The sequence below is a fragment of the Panthera onca genome, chromosome E2, assembly GCF_046562875.1.
Source record: "Panthera onca isolate mPanOnc1 chromosome E2, mPanOnc1 haplotype 2, whole genome shotgun sequence".
NCBI lineage: Eukaryota > Metazoa > Chordata > Mammalia > Carnivora > Felidae > Panthera > Panthera onca.
The window spans coordinates 4347306-4363155 of record NC_138353.1 but is presented as its reverse complement, the minus strand read 5'-3'; the positions used below and the strand labels follow the sequence as shown (position 1 = coordinate 4363155).

The window sequence follows — 15850 nt, the reverse complement described above, 5'->3', positions numbered from 1 at the left end:
TGAGGGGGTTGAGGTCCCCAGCCCCTATGCACCTGACCATGTATAACTTTGACTCCCCAACACTTAACTTCTAATGGCCTGCTTTTGACCAGAAACCTTGCTGAAAACATATACAATCAAAGATAGCATGTATGTTATATATGGTATTCTTACTATAAAGGAAGCTCAGGAAAAGAAAATGAAAACCAGAAGGAAGAGAAAATACATTTACAGTACTGTACTGTAAAAAAAAAATCCGACTGTAAGGGTACCCACAGTTTAAACCCACGCCGTTCAAGGCTCAAGTGTACTTTGTGTTACTGTCTGGTTACCTGCAGCCTTGATGAAGGTGGGGCGGGCTAAGGTCAACGTAGGGATAACCCATCATTTATTACACATCAGTGTTAACACATCAAAACCCATTCAGTGTTATATTCATTAAAACATATTAAGTTCAGGGGCGCCTGGGTGGCTCAGTCGGTTAAGCATCCGACTTCAGCTCAGGTCATGATCCCACAGTTCATGAGTTCGAGCCCCGTGTTGGGCTCTGTGCTGACAGCTCAGAGCCTGGAGCCTGCTTCGGATTCTGTGTCTCCCTCTCTCTCTGCCCCTCCCCCACTCACACTCCGTCTGTCTCTCTCTCTCTCTCAAAAATAAATAAACGCGGGGCGCCTGGGTGGCTCAGACGGTTAAGCATCCGGGGTTGGCTCAGGTCATGATCTCATAGTTCACAAGTTCGAGCTCCACATTGAGCTCTCCTCTGACAGCATGGAGCCCACTTCAGATCCTCTGTTCCCCTCTCTCTCTTCCCCTCCCCTGCTTGTTCTCTCACTTTCTCTCTCAAAAATAAACATTTAAAAAAACACACTAAAGAATCAACACAGACTTGGCCAAGCAGAAGCAGACATCTTCGAAACATCTTGTTTTAAATGATCTATGAAGAAAAAAAATATTTTTTTAATAAATTATCTATGAAGAGGAGCAAAGAAAAACGTGGAAGAAGGGTCTAAGGGACTCATGGGACACCCACAAGTGGACCGATATGCACACTGAAGGGACCCCAGAAGGAGAGGGCAGGGAAAGGGAGCAGAGAGCTCTACTGAAGAACGCCTTGTACTTCCCACCTTCCTGGGAAGAAAGAGACAAACTCAAGGAGCCCAGTGAATTCTAAGTAGGATAATGTCAGGACAGGAGCACAGTGACACATTATTATTAACCTAGCAAAAAGAAGAGAATTCTGAAACAGCTTGACAAAAACAGCTCATCTAGTACAAGAGAGCTCCTATCAGATTAGTAGCAGCTTTCTCAGCAGACCTTATAAAAAGAAGTGCATGGGATAACGTATTCAAGGGCAGAAAGATCAAAAAATACCAACCAAGAATACTGTATCTGGCAAAACTGTTTTTCAAAAATGAAGCAATGGGGCACCTGGGTGGCTCAGTCGTCCGACTTGGGCGTCCGACTTCAGCTAAGGTCATGATCTCATGGTTCATGAGTTCAAGCCCCGCATCCAGCTCTGTACTGACAGCTCAGAGCCTGGAACCAATGGAGGCTTTCCCAAGTAAACACCTCTGCCCTACAAGAAACATTAAAGGGAGTCCTTCTAGCTGAAATGAAAGCATTCTATACAGGAACTAAAATTACATGAGAATATAAAGGTCTCTGCTAAATACAAATATCTGCACAATGATGGAAACCTGTAGTGTTGTAATAAGGTCGCACAAGTTGTTTTCATTTCCGCTACAGAATTTCTTTTTTTTTTTTTTAAGGAAATTCAGGCCCAGCACGACACCCAAGGCGGGGCTTGAACTCAGGACCCTGAGATCAAGACCTGAACTGAGCTCAAGAGTCGACACTTAGTGGACAGAAGTAGAGTGTATTGTGCTAAGCAAAATAAGTCAGTCAGGGAAAGATAAATATCATACGATTTCACTCATATGTGGAATTTAAAAAACAAAACAGATGAACATAAGGGAAGGAAAAATAAGATAAAAACGGAGAGGGAGACAAACCACAAGAGACTCTTAAATTTAGAGAACAAACTGAGGGTTGCTGGAGGGGAGGTGGGTGGGGGGACAGGTTAAACCAGTGTTGGGCATTAAGGAGGACACTTGTTGGGATGAGCACTGGGTGTCATATGTAAGTAAAGAATCACTGGGTTCTAGTCCTGAAACCGTATTTGATGAAATTAATTCCATTACTATGACAACCCATTTAGACATAAAACATTCACTGACCACCAACCATGGAAAGAAAGAAACAAGATGAGTCACAGGCAAAGTATAAATGGGTGATATTTATACAAATACATAATTTTATTGGCAAAGGACATACAGCTGATGAATAGCTGAGTGGAACCCACACTGTCTTAAAATATACTGAGATGAGGGGCTCCTGGGTGGCTCAGTCGGTGAAGCGTCTGGCTCTTGATTTTGGCTCAGGTCATGAGCTCACGGTTTGGGAGTTTGAGCCCCGCGTCAAGCTCTGTGCTAACAGTGTAGACAGTGCTTGGGATTGTCTCTCTCCCTCTCTCTCTGCCCCTCCCCGACTTGTGCGTGCACACCCTCTCAAAATTAACTTAAAAAAACTATAAATAAATAAATTTGGGGGATTAAATTCAGACACACTCTCAGGAAAGAAGAAAAACCTGAGGATTAATTTTTCTTGAAATAAATTACATGTGTGAACAAAACATTTTTTTTAATATGAGACTTTTACTAATTATGCAACTCATTTCTTTTTTTTAAGCTTATTTATTTATTTTTGAGAGAGAGAGAGAGGCAGAAAGGGAGAGACAGAATCCCAAGCAGGCTCCACACCGTCAGCACAGGGCCCAACACAGGGCTCGATCCCAGGAACCTTAAGATCACAACTTGAGCCAAGATCAAGGGTCAGACACTTCACGGACTGAGACACCCAGGCACACTTTATGTGCTCTAAGTTCTAAATGTTCCAGCTCCTGTATGGCATTACCCTATGTAAGAACTCTAGGATACAAATAGAAACACTGAATTATTTAACAATTGAGAAATTGGAACACACTGAGTTGCAATTTCTACTGTCAGTCCAGAAAGAATAAGGAAACTGTGAAGTGAAATAAAGCATTAGATTTTCTCATTTTAGGGAGGTGCTTTGTTATCTGGAGAAATTCCTCAGTCTCAGTTTTGTACAGTTATGTTTAAAGCCTCCCTAAGACTGGAAATCAAAAAGCAGAAAACAGGTGAAATCTGTCTCCACTGTTTCTGGGATTTCTGCACCAAATACCCATATGCCCCCGCATCCTCATACACTTCTGACGGGAGGCAAAACAGAACTTACAAATGACTTAACATAGAGACCCTCAGAAATATGCACGGATTTCCGCAGGCCTCCAAAAGCAATGGAAAAGCACTTAGATCATGGAGGCCCTCACCATCCACGAGGAGGCTTTTGTCCATGCTGTGGATGTGATGGACCATCACTAGAGCTAAAGGAGACTCCTCAGAGGTTGTAAGAGCCCGATGAGTGTTGGACAGGACGCGTCCCTCTGTGACAGCAAGAGAAATACACCTACCCTTCTCAAACTTACTTCTATTCAAGGAGAGCTGCCTAAACCACAATGTAAGGTCTACCTTGCTCCTTGACATTTGAACCTCTCCTCTGGCATCTGCTTCATTCATGCCCACCTACCTGAGTGTGTGGCTACCTTCTCCTCTCTCTTCACATCCCTGAGCTCCTTCTCTTGCTCCAAAAAGATGACCAGGTCTGGCTTTGACACAAGATCTGTTTATTAGAAAAAGGATTATGAGTATTGCTGGAGATTCTAACTTCCCATCCACTACTGTGCTCAGTAGAGAAGAGAGGACACTGTAGAATTCTAGAAAATCTAAAAATAGAACTATACTACCATCCAGCAATTGCACTAGGTACTTATCAAAAGGATACAAAAATACAGATACAAAAGGGCACACAAACCCCAATGTTTATAGCAGCACTATCAGCAGTAGCCAAAGTATGGAAAAAGCCCAAATGTCCATCAAGTGATGAATGGATAAAGAAGATGTGACGTGTGTGTGTGTGCATGTGCATGGGTGTACACACACACACACACACACACACACACACACACACACACAGAGGAATATTACTTAGCCATCAAAAAGAACGACATCTTGCCATGTGTAACGACACGAATGGAGCTACAATGTATTACGCTAAGAAAAATAAATCAGACAAAGCCAAATATCATATGATTTAAGAAAGAAAACAGATGAACATATGGGAAGGGGAGAGGAGAGAAGAGAGGACAATAAGCCACAAGAGACTCTTAATAATAGAGAACAAACTGAGGGTTGACAGAGGGAGGTGGGTGGGGGGTGGGCTAGATGGGTGATGGGTACCGAGGAGGGCACTTTGGTGGGATGAGTACTGGGTGTTGTATAGAAGTGATGAATCACTGAATCCTACTCCTGGAACCAATACTGCACTGTACGTTAACTAAAATTTAAATTTTAGGGGCGCCTGGATGACTCAGTCACTTAACCATCCGACTCTTGACTTCAGCTCAGGTCATAAATCTCACGGTTGGTGAGTTCAAGCCCTGCATCAGGCTCTGCACTGACAGTGCGAAGCCTGCTTGAGATTCTCTCTCTCTCCCCCTCTCTCTCTCTGCCCGCCCCCCCCAAGAATAAATAATTTGTTTTAAATAATAATAAAATAGGGGCGCCTGGGTGGCTCAGTCAGTTGAGCGTCCAACTTCAGCTCAGGTCATGATCTCACGGTTTATCAGTTTGAGTCCCGCGTCAGGCTCTGTGCTGACAGATCAGAGTCTGGAGTCTGCTTCAGATTCTGTGTCTCCCTCTCTCTCTGCCCCTCCCCCACTCATGCTCTGTCTCTCTTTCAAAAATAAATAAAAATTTAAAAAATAGTAATAATAGGGGCGCCTGGGTGGCTCAGTCGGTTGGGCATCCGACTTCGGCTCAGGTCATGATCTCACAGTCTGTGAGTTCAAGCCCCACGTCGGGCTCTGTGCTGACAGCTCAGAGCCTGGAGTCTGCTACGGATTCTGTGTCTCCCTCTTTCTCTGCCCCTCCCTCACTCACGCTCTGTCTCTATCAAAAAATGAATAAACGTTAAAAAAAAAATTAAAAAAAAAATAGTAATAATAAAGTAAAATTTGAATTTTAAAAAAAGGGAAAAATAAATATTCACCCTAAGCCTAAATAAAAGGAACTCATTCACTCTTGCTCCGGAGTCTTGGCTTTAGAAGTTATTCCCTGTGACCTCCTTATTTGCTACAAATAAACTTTCCCTTGTGTTGGCAACTCTGCTTGGTGTCGTTTCTGTCTGTGACTCACCAAGGAGCAAGTTCACTTTAGTTCACTTACGAATCTGGCAATCCACATGTGTCTTTCTCAGGTTCTGGTCTCTGTTTCCCTGGTTCCCAACAGATGAAGCAGCGGTCAGCACAAGGTCACTCTGGCTAAACCTGTTGAAGTTACTGTGGCAGGAGGCAGATTCCTTGGGGGACAGAGGGGGCGCTCACTCTTCACACCTATGACTGCCAGCCTGGTGTTCTGACGGCCCCCTGAAATCCAGTGGGCATTCTGAGTACTATTACTCAGAAGGATTTCTGTTGGGATAAGCCATACCAGGTCTGTGGCACAGCTTTAAGAGGTAAATGGGGAAAGCTGTCCCACAAAGTCTGGGCAAGACGGCATAACGCTCAGAATACTCGGGGAAAATTGAATACTCATTCAAGTTGAGTCTAGACATCCCCGGAAGATCACAGGACCCAGCCATTTACAGGCTTGGGATGGTCCAACCTTGCAAAATGGGAGTGACCCAGCAGAGACGGGGCTAAGGTCTGAGACTGAAATCTCCATCCCACCTGGTTGTTTGGTCGGCTTCTTGTTCCCAGCTTAAATCTCCACCCTGAGCACTTCCTCCTTTCCTTCTATCCCCAGACAAAGGAGACAGCAACTCCCTGGGTCACTGGAAGCCGGCACTTGGAACAAGTAAGAGCTCTATTTAACCGGTTCAAGAGACAAACGCTTATTTATATATATGTATGTGTGTGTGTGTGTGTGTGTGTGTGTGTATTAGAATGTCATATATATGATATATATATATGCCAAACGTTTTTCACATTCACATATCTGGGATCATTTTTTGTAAACTAAAGTTTAAGCTTGTTGGTTTCATTAAAATAGGCAGATCTTTTGGAGTTATCAACATCGAAAATAAGAGATAATTAACCTTTGTTCTACCTGAATTTACTAGTCATGTTCACGTTGTGTCTGTTACAATTTGTCACCAAACAGAACTTAAAATTCGGTCTGTCCCATGGTTTTCATGGGTAATTGTTAAAGAGTAAATAAGTTCAATAAGTAAAAAGACTGATAGGTGAATGTTTAAATAGCTTACAAAATCTTTGATAATCTAACACTCCGAAGTTTTGCTCAAGTAAATGATAAACTGGTTTGAACTCACTGGATATCTAAGTCTTTTCCTAAGACGACAGAATACTGAAACACTGATTATTAAACATTAGGTTTATCTGTTCTTGTCTTATTAGAGAGAAACTAGACGTAAATTTGGGTCTGGAAGTACACGTTTTATGCTTTATTAAAAGGTTCTTGGGGCGCCTGGGTGGCTCAATCAGTTAAACATCCGACTTCGGCTCAGGTCATGATCTCACGGATCATGGGTTCGAGCCCTGCATCAGGCTCTGTGCTGACAGCTTGGAGCCTGGAGCCTGCTTCAGATTCTGTGTCTCCCTCTCTCTCTGCCCCCCTCCCTTGTTCATGCTCTGCCTCTCTCTCTCTTTCTCTCTCTCTCTTAGAAATTAATAAACATTTACATATATATATATAGTTCTATCAAAAAACTATTCTAGAAATTATGACATATGTTCATAAATTTGCCAATCTAAAGAATTCTGGTGCAACAGTTCACAATTGGGTAGTACTTATTTTTTACTAGAAATTCAGGTTTCTAAATGTTAAAATTCTTTTTTTTTTAATGTTTTTACTTTATTTTTGAGAGAAACTGAGTGTGAGTGGAGGAGGGGCAGAGAGAGGGTAGTACAGAGCTCAATGTGGGGCTCGAACTCACAAACCGTGAGATCATGACCTGAGCCAAAGTCGGACGCTCAACTGACTGAGCCATCCAGGTGCCCCTAAACGTTAAAATTCTGGGGGCACCTGGGTGGCTCAGTCAGTTAGGCGTCCGACTTTGGCTCAGGTCATGATCTCAGTCTGTGAGTTCGAGCCCCGCTCTGTGCTAACAGCTCAGGTCCTGGAGCCTGCTTCAGATTCTGTGTCTCCCTCTCTCTCTGACCCTCCCCCGTTCACGTTCTCTCTGTCTCAAAAATAAATAAACGTTAAAAAAAAAACAAACAACTTGTAATTCTGGTATGTGTAATTGAGACTGCTAAAAATGGTAAGGAAAGCAAGTCTGTATGGAAGGAAAGTAATATGCGTTTTTGGTAAGAAAGGTAATGACAAATAGGATTACATTTTTGTTGAGGGAAGACTGTTAACTACCAAGCATGGAGAAATTAAATATGGCAAGGAAATTCTCAGACTGCTAGAAGCCATACACACACCTAAACGAGTGGCGGTGGTTCATCGTCGAGTCCTCAAAAAGGAAATTCAGAGGGAACAGAGGAAAATAATTTTGCAGATGCAGCACCAAAAGGACACCCAAGTCTGGGGAGATTCTGCATTTTCCAGTAACTCCCTCTCTACCACTATGTAAGCTCACTCCGTCCTGCTTCCACAATGAGATAAAGGAGGCTGTAAAGCTGGGTTATCGATGGTCCCCACCAGCCAGAGGATGGATGATGAATAACCACTGGAAAATCCGGGTACCTAAGACTGCTGTAGACTCACTCCCTGAAGAGTGTACCTGCCTCAACCCACCACGGTAAGGAAGCCTTATACCTATGGTTACTAAAGATTATGAGCACCCCAACGATGAAGGAAGTCACCGAGAAATAACAAATCAATGTGCCTACTGTAGGCAAACAATGATAAACCAGACCTTTGGTAGGTACACCCTTTAGTTAGAGAAACTCAAATCCAAGGGCAATGTCTGGGGAGGGTTGGTGAAGGGACCTTAGTGTAAGGCAAATTGCTCCCAGAGGGTTCAGATACCTTTGGGTGTTTGTGGATACATTCACTGGATGGATTGAGGCCTTTCTCTGTGAGGCAGAAAGGACCTCAATAATTTAAGTTTTTTTAATGTTTGTTTATTTTTGAGAGAGAGAGACAGAGAGAGAGAGAGAGAGAGAGACAGAGCACGAGCAGGGGAGGGGCAGAGAGAGAGGGAGACAGAATCCAAAGCGGGCTCCAGGCTCTGAGCTGTCAACACAGAGCCAGAGGTGGGGTTTGAACTCACGAACCACGATATCATGACCTGAGCCAAAATCAAGAGTCCGACGCTTAACCAACTGAGCCACCCAGGAGCCCCAGAAAGGGCGTTAATAAGGGGGAAAATTCCCTGATTTGGGTTGCCAAGGTCAATCCAGAACGACCTTTTTGATTTATATCAAAAATCATTTCTAAGGTAGCCAAGCCCTTAAATATCAAGTGGAGGTTACACTCTGCCTGGAGACCTCTCAGTCTTCTGGGAAGACAGAATGGGCTAACAGAACCCTAAAAAGACTCTGGCAAAGTCGTATTAGGAAACACAGGAAAACAGGTTAACGTTAGTTCCAATAGCTGTCACCAGAATCAGAGCAGCCCCAACAGGCAAACTGAAAGCTCTGCCCATTTTCTCTGGGGTCAGTGCACAGCCCTTTTCAGATCCTGTCTCCCCCCCCCCGCCCCAGCTCATCCTCTCTGTCTGTCTCTCTCAAAAATAAGCATTTAGGGGCACCCGGGTGGCTCAGTCGGTTGAGCGGCCAACTTCGGCTCAGGTCATGATCTCACGGTCCGTGAGTTCAAGCCCCGCGTCGGGCTCTGTGCTGACAGCTCGGAGCCTGGAGCCTGTTTCGGATTCTGTGTCTCCCTCTCTCTGACCCTCCCCCATTCATGCTCTGCCTCTCTCTGTCTCAAAAATAAATAAACGTTAAAAAAAAATTAAAAAAAAAATAATAAGCATTTAAAAAAATTTTTAAACTTAAAAATAATAAAGTAAAGAAACTAAAAGCTCAGCCCATTTGAAATGACGTATGGGAGAACTTTCCAAAATGCTCCACCTGCCTCCCCCCCTCCAGAGCCAGAAGTCAGGCCATTTAGCAAATAATTAATCCCCAGCAGGTGATGGAGAGGTTTCCTCCCACTACCCACTGAAACTAAGCTTCACTCAAATGAAACTGGAGACTGATGTACCTCAAAATATGGAAAAACAGGGATGCCTGGGTGGCTCAGTCAGTTAAGCGTCAGGCTCTTGATCTTGGCTTGGATCATGATCTCATACTTCGTGAGTTCGAGCTCCGAGCTCTGCATGGGATTCTCTCCCTCCTCCTCTCTCTGTCCCTTCCCTGTTCACCCTCTCCCTCTCCCTGTCTCAAAAATAAACTTTAAAAAAAAACTTGGAAAAGTGGGTCACCCCATATTTACCCTGACTATACTCTTGGCCATCACCCCACCCAGTACTACTAACCACATGCTCTTCCTTCAAATTAGAAGGCATCCTACCTTCTCGAATCCACCAGATTAGAGTAAAAAAAAAGTATCTACACAGAGGCCCAGGGAGCCAGAGCACCAGATGACAATATTCCTGTGAGCAACTCACTGACCTGAAACTTCTGTTCTGGACACACTCTCAAAATAAGGAGAACCTCAATGGATAAAGGTCCTCAAATTTAAAACATAATAATCTCAGGGTGCCTGGGTGGCTCAGTCTGTTGAGCATCTGACTCTTGGTTTCAGCTCATGTTATGGTCTCGCAGTTCATGGGTTCAAGCCCTGCATCGGGATCTGTGCTTACAGTGCGAAGCCTACTTGGGATTCTCTCCCTCTCTCTCTGTTCCTCCCCAACTTGTGCTCTGTCTCTCTCAAAATAAAGAAATACACTTAAAATTTTGTTTAAAAACAACGAAAGGGGTGCCTGGGTGGCTCAGCCGGTTAAGCGTCCAACTTCGGCTCAGGTCATGATCTTGCGGTTTGTGGGTTCGAGCCCCGCGTGAGGCTCTGTGCGGACAGCTCAGAGCCTGGAGCCTGCTTCAGATTCTGTCTCCCCCTCTCTCTGCCCCTCCCCCGCTCACACTCTGTTTCACAAAAATAAACATTAAAAGACAGAGAGAGAGGCGCACCTGGGTGCCTCAGTCAGTTGGGCGACCGCCTTCGGCTCAGGTCATGATCTCGCGGCCCGTGAGTTCCAGCCCCGCGTCGGGCTCTGTGCTGACAGCTCAGAGCCTGGACCCTGCTTCAGATTCTGTGTCTCCCTCTCTCTCTGACCCTCCCACTTGCACTCTGTCTTTCTCAAAAATAAATAAACATTAAAAAAAAGAGACAGAGAGAGAAAGAAAAGAAAAACATAATCACTATCTGTATGGTATTAGTTCTGTTGATTTCTTCAGCCTTACTGGTTGCTGCCAGGCCCGTTTAACAGATTAAATCACTCTCTCCATGAGGGGTAATAAATACCACAGCTTATTGTTAATACATAGCACAATAACGTTCTAGCCCCCTCTTCCTCTGGTCTGATGTCACAATGAACACTCTCTTAATGTGAGTTCTTGTCACTATTATCCTAGAGATGCCAAAAGCTATCAACACAGTGGACCATCCCTGGGGGATAACTTCCCTAGTAAACAGCAGTAAGATCACATAGCAAAAGGAAACTAACAAAAAATACTGCTCATCTTGCTGTTTGGACCTTGCATACTTGCATCGAATTTGGTACAATTTGTGTCCAAGCTCAGAGACCATAAAATTACAAACGGTAGTAACACGAGGTTACATGAGCTTGGGGACCCACAAGCAGATCTAAAACTAGCTGAGGGAGGGCGCCTGGGTGGCTCAGTCGGTTACGCGTCCAACTTGGGCTCAGGTCATGATCTCGCGGTCTGTGAGTTCACGCCCTGCGTCAGCTCTGTGCTGACAGCTCAGAGCCTGGAGCCTGCTTTGGCATCTGTTCTCCCCTCTGTCTGCCCCTCCTCCACTCATGCTGTCTCTCTCCATCTCTCAACACTGAATAAACATTAAAAAAAAATTTTTTTTTTAAATCTAGCTGAGGGGAGGGTCGCCTGGGTGGCTCAGTCGGTTAAGCGTCCAACTTCAGCTCAGGTTGTGATCTCGCAGTCCGTGAGTTTGAGCCCCACATTGGGCTCTGTGCTGCCAGCTCAGAGCCTGGAGCCTGTTTCAGATTCTGTGTCTCCCTCTCTCTGACCCTCCCCCGTTCATGCTCTGTCTCTCTCTGTCTCAAAAATAAATAAAGGTTAAAAAAAAAATTAAAAAAAAAAAAAAAGGAAAAAAAAAATCTAGCTGAGGGGAAATTCTGCTCCTCAGCCAATCCTTATGACATGCCCATGCCCAGCAGGAAGTAGCTCCAGGATGGACCTTCTGCTGGTGCCCCTCGAGAACGAGGGGCAGAATGAAACTAGAGGAGGGATTTGTCACCAGCTAGACCCTACTGCCCACCTGCACATCCCCAACGAAACCTTTTCCCACATTTTCATTCAGCTCTTCTTTCCTGCTTATCTTTCAATTTGGGCAAGAGACCTGATGGGCATAGCCTCACATCATGGAAATGGAAACTTCCGAACCTCAAGCAATGAGTGCCTTGACAAAGAGCTCCAGTGCCCTGGCCACCGACACCAGCGTGAGCTTAACCTCCAAATCACACCTGCAGACAGACTTTAGGGTGACTGACAATTATCTTTACCTCATTGTAATACTAAATCTCCACCCAAGGAGCACAAGCCCCATTGATATAACATACAAAGTACAGACCTGTTTCCGTATGGAATGTGCATGGCCTTATGTCTGCCTCTACCTAATATGACAAGGCTCCCCTTTCTGAACATCCATCCTAACTCTAAATAAAAGGAACCCACTCAGCCTTGCTTGGGAAATCAAGGCTTCAGAAGTTATTCCCAAGGATCTCCTTATGTGCTGCAAATAAAGTTCCCTTTGTGTCACAACTTTACCTGGTGTAAAGGTAAAGTCCGCCTTTAACTTTGTTAAAAGTCACTCTGTGACTCTTACCTGGTGTGAACTCATGTTACTTTGATTATATTAAGGACAACTAGTTCTGGCTTACGTGTGTTCCCTGCTTTATCCATAAGATAATTAAGCCAGCAATATGCTCTGATGTATTCTCGAACTCTGAGTTAAGAGGATGGCGTCTGATCCACAAAACCACTATATATACTGTGTTTACCCAAGATAAATTCTGAAATGAAGGCATCAACACAGACATACACCTTTTTGAGTACTGTATTTCTATCATAGAGTATACGTTGTGTCTCTGTCTTAGATGGAAAGTTTTAGTGGGTTACAGATGTACTTAGCAAATTCTAATGTGAATGTGAATTTCACAATAATGAACGGACATCTTCCTGAATGCAGATTCTGTTGAGTTCTGGGGTGGGATCTCCATTTCTTTCCAGGCAGTAGCCTGTGGGGTAAGGGATACATTTTTTAATAACAAAGAGGTAGAACTCCAAGAAGTATTGGAGGACTGGGAACTGAAGGCATTTAAACGCAATTGCAGGTTCTACTAGAATAGCAAAAATGGCCCAACAATATCAGTTACTAGATGACATTCTAACGATTTTTTCATAAATTAATGCACAAATAAGTATTAATAATCTAACAGGACGTATTATTCTTCCTTTTTTATGAGAATATTTTGTCAACCATCCAGTACATGGAAGGGATTAGGCTTTAATCCAGGTTATCTGCCCTAGAGTTGATCTAAAATGACACACAGGTCAATACAGAGAGGACTCCAAAGCAATGTTCATGAAGGTGTCAAACCTGAGAAGAGTGATGGAAACAAGACAGGATCCATACATGTAAAAAGTAATTATATACACATTAAAAGTGACAGTACAAAACTGTCCTGGTAACTTAAGAAACATTTCCAATGGCATAAAACTTATAAACCCATGTGTGGATGATGTCTTTTAATCACACTATGAAAACACACAGAACGCTATAAAGAAAACAGCTATATCACATCTATCTATATATATATATATATATATACACACACACACACACACACGTATATATATAAAAACTTCCTAGAATTTGAATAAAAATTTGGGAAAAAAAACAGCTAATGCTTTTGAGTCTAGAATTTCATTAAAAATTTTTTCAATAATCATTTATGCTATGTTAGGTTTTAGAAGTTTATGTCAATTTATGTGATCCTTTTATTTTTCTGAAAATACAAGGAGAGCGTGTCTGAGACATGAGTGCAGAGTAAAATGTAATAAAACGGAAACTTGCAGGACAATGGCCTGAATTATTTAGAAACAGGGTGCCAGAAGTCAGTGTCTCCAGAGTACACAAAAGTGAGAGCCTTCATTTTCCAACAGAAACTACAAGAAGAAAAGAGTTTGCAGTTTAAACGTAAAGGCTTCTGCACCTTTCAGGAACTCCACCGAACCTCCTTACGAACGATAAAATGGAAAATATCGATGCTGTAGAGGAGGACCCGGTCAGAGAGCAATGAGCCAAGGAAAAGAAGTTAATTAACATCAGCCGTAATGAAGCAAACCGGTACCAGTGCCTAAGGCACACGGAAGGACACATGATCACCGCTGTGTTCTCGTTCCCCCAAAAAGTAAATCAGAATATGAATCCAATTACTAGAAAACAGTGGGATTTATACAAATTACAAGCCACCGGAGCTCCCACGGCCTGTAACGTAATCGTGTATTTTAAATAGAGCATCTTTCTTTCTTTCACATTCTAAACAGGGAAGGCTGTCTCTTTTCCAGAACTTTCCGAGTTATTCCGGGACACTTATCCATTCTGCTTATTTAACCGCATTTTCTTAATCCTGGTCTACCCAGAGCCGTTAAAGCATCCAGATGGGACCTAACGGTGAAATGTTCCCCTTGTCCGATCTCCCAGGACTCGGCCCCCTCCGCAACAGAAAACTTTGGGATTCCCTGTGGATCGGTCAGAGGGGACATTTTCGATACACGCAAGACAGGAGTTCCGAGTGACAATTTTTCACGTCCTGCTGGAAGCCAGGCTGGAGGGACGGGAAAGAGGGCGCTGGAACCGAGGAGGGTTTTCTAAAGCGCAAAAATGTCAGTATCCTTTTAAAAAGGCTTCCTAAAAATAGGTGAAAACGCTCACAAGGCAGGAACGGGAGAACTAGCGTAATCAACATTTGCAAAAATTTTTTTTTTAATTGAGAGCGAGCGAGCGCGTCCACGCGTGCGCGCGCGCGAGGAAGGGGCGGAGGGGGAGAGCGAGAGAGTCTCAAGCAGGCTCCACGCTCAGCCGCGGCCGGACGCGGGGGGAGGGGGCTCCAACCCACGACCCCCCCCCCTCCCCCCGGGGCCGGGGCCTGAGCCGGAATCCAGAATCCAGAAAGCTCCACCGACTGGGCCACCCAGGCGCCCCCGACCTTGGCGACTTCTCCTTGCACGGAATTTCGGCACAAAGAGATGACACGGCTTCTGACGTGGGCCGCACGGCTTACCTGGGACCCAGCCATTCCTTCTTGTTTGTTTTTTGCGTTTTTTTTTTCCTCTCCTCGTCCTCTAGATCTCTTTCTCCGAAGGCACTGGCGGAGGAGTCGCAGCTGCGCCGGGAGAAAATGCCTTCAGAGGCACCGGAAGGGCGTCTCGGCGGCGGCAGCAAACCGCTCGCCTGCAGGCAGGACGCCGAAATGCAGAAGAGGCCCCACTTCCTGGTCCTTTGTGTCCTGAACTGTTTCAGAAACTCCCTGAGCTCCTACTGGGAGAGCACCCCCTGCCTTTCTCCTCCTCTGGGTGCCACAGTAGGCCCTGAGTCTGTTCCGACGGGCTCCTTGCAGGGGAGGGGAGGGGAGGGGAGCGTGGCCCCCTGGCAGGGGAGGCGGATGCCCACGCGGGCCGCTCTCCACGAGAAGCCAGCTCGAACCAGACAGGCCCAAGATGGCGGGTGCCATGACAGGAAACGCCTGACCAAATAAGGAAGAAAAGGCGCGGAAACCCTGCTTGCAAGAAATTCCCACCCCAAGTAATAAATAGCCCACCCCCTAGTTAACAACTGTCAATCACCCTTGGAAACCCAAAGCCCAGGGCCCCCAGCTCTCTCCCCCCTGCCCCCCCCCCTCCCGGGGATCTCTTACTCTCACATCTTGAGAGTGTACTTTGTTTCAGTAAGCTGTCCTGTTTGTGTCACTCATTTGCTGTGCTGTATGTGTCCCTGCATTCTCTCTTGGGACCCTTCAGCAATCTATTTGGGATGGGCTGGAGAGAGGCCCCAGGGTCCACCCGGCGACTTTCAAGGGGCCTCGTTTCCTACAGAGGCCCCCAAGTTCTGCAGCGCAGGAACGCGTGCGGTAGGGACCTCCCCGACTCATGGAGAGGAGACCCTGTTACCTCTTCTTGAGCCAAAGCCTGCACTCAACTCCCATAAAATGATGGGAAGCTCTCGTGCTTAACTCTGGCCTCACTTAGAGTCGTGGAGAGTGCTTCATTAACACAACACTTGTTTCCACCCACACCAAGTGACCGAGCGACGGAATCTGAGGGGGTGGGCAGCAGCAGTAATGCTTTGGGGAACCCCACGCGTGATCCTACTGGGAAGCATTTGGGGAGGTGACCAGGCAGAGCACGAGGATCAAGCCTACGGTTGTTGTTGTCCAGATTTCAATCCATGCTTTCTCCATTGAGCAGTTTCTGGGGATTTGCACATTCTCCCCTCTCTGGGCTACAGAGGGAGGCATCCTTACAAATAGAGCTTTCCTTTATAAATGCAAATGC

At 45.1% G+C, this 15850-nt stretch overlaps 1 protein-coding gene across 1 annotated transcript in view; it reads right to left on the bottom strand.

Moving 5' to 3' along the window:
• Positions 1-15055, bottom strand: part of LOC132691086 (uncharacterized) — a 78099-nt gene extending 63044 nt beyond the window's left edge. Inside the window, exons 1-2 of the mRNA XM_060652370.3 lie at positions 14581-15055; positions 3649-3741 (exon numbers count right to left, since the gene is read on the bottom strand). The gene's annotated coding sequence lies outside the window, so the exon portion shown is untranslated. The remainder of the gene's footprint in view (positions 1-3648; positions 3742-14580) is intronic.
• Between the last annotated feature and the right edge of the window lie 795 nt (positions 15056-15850).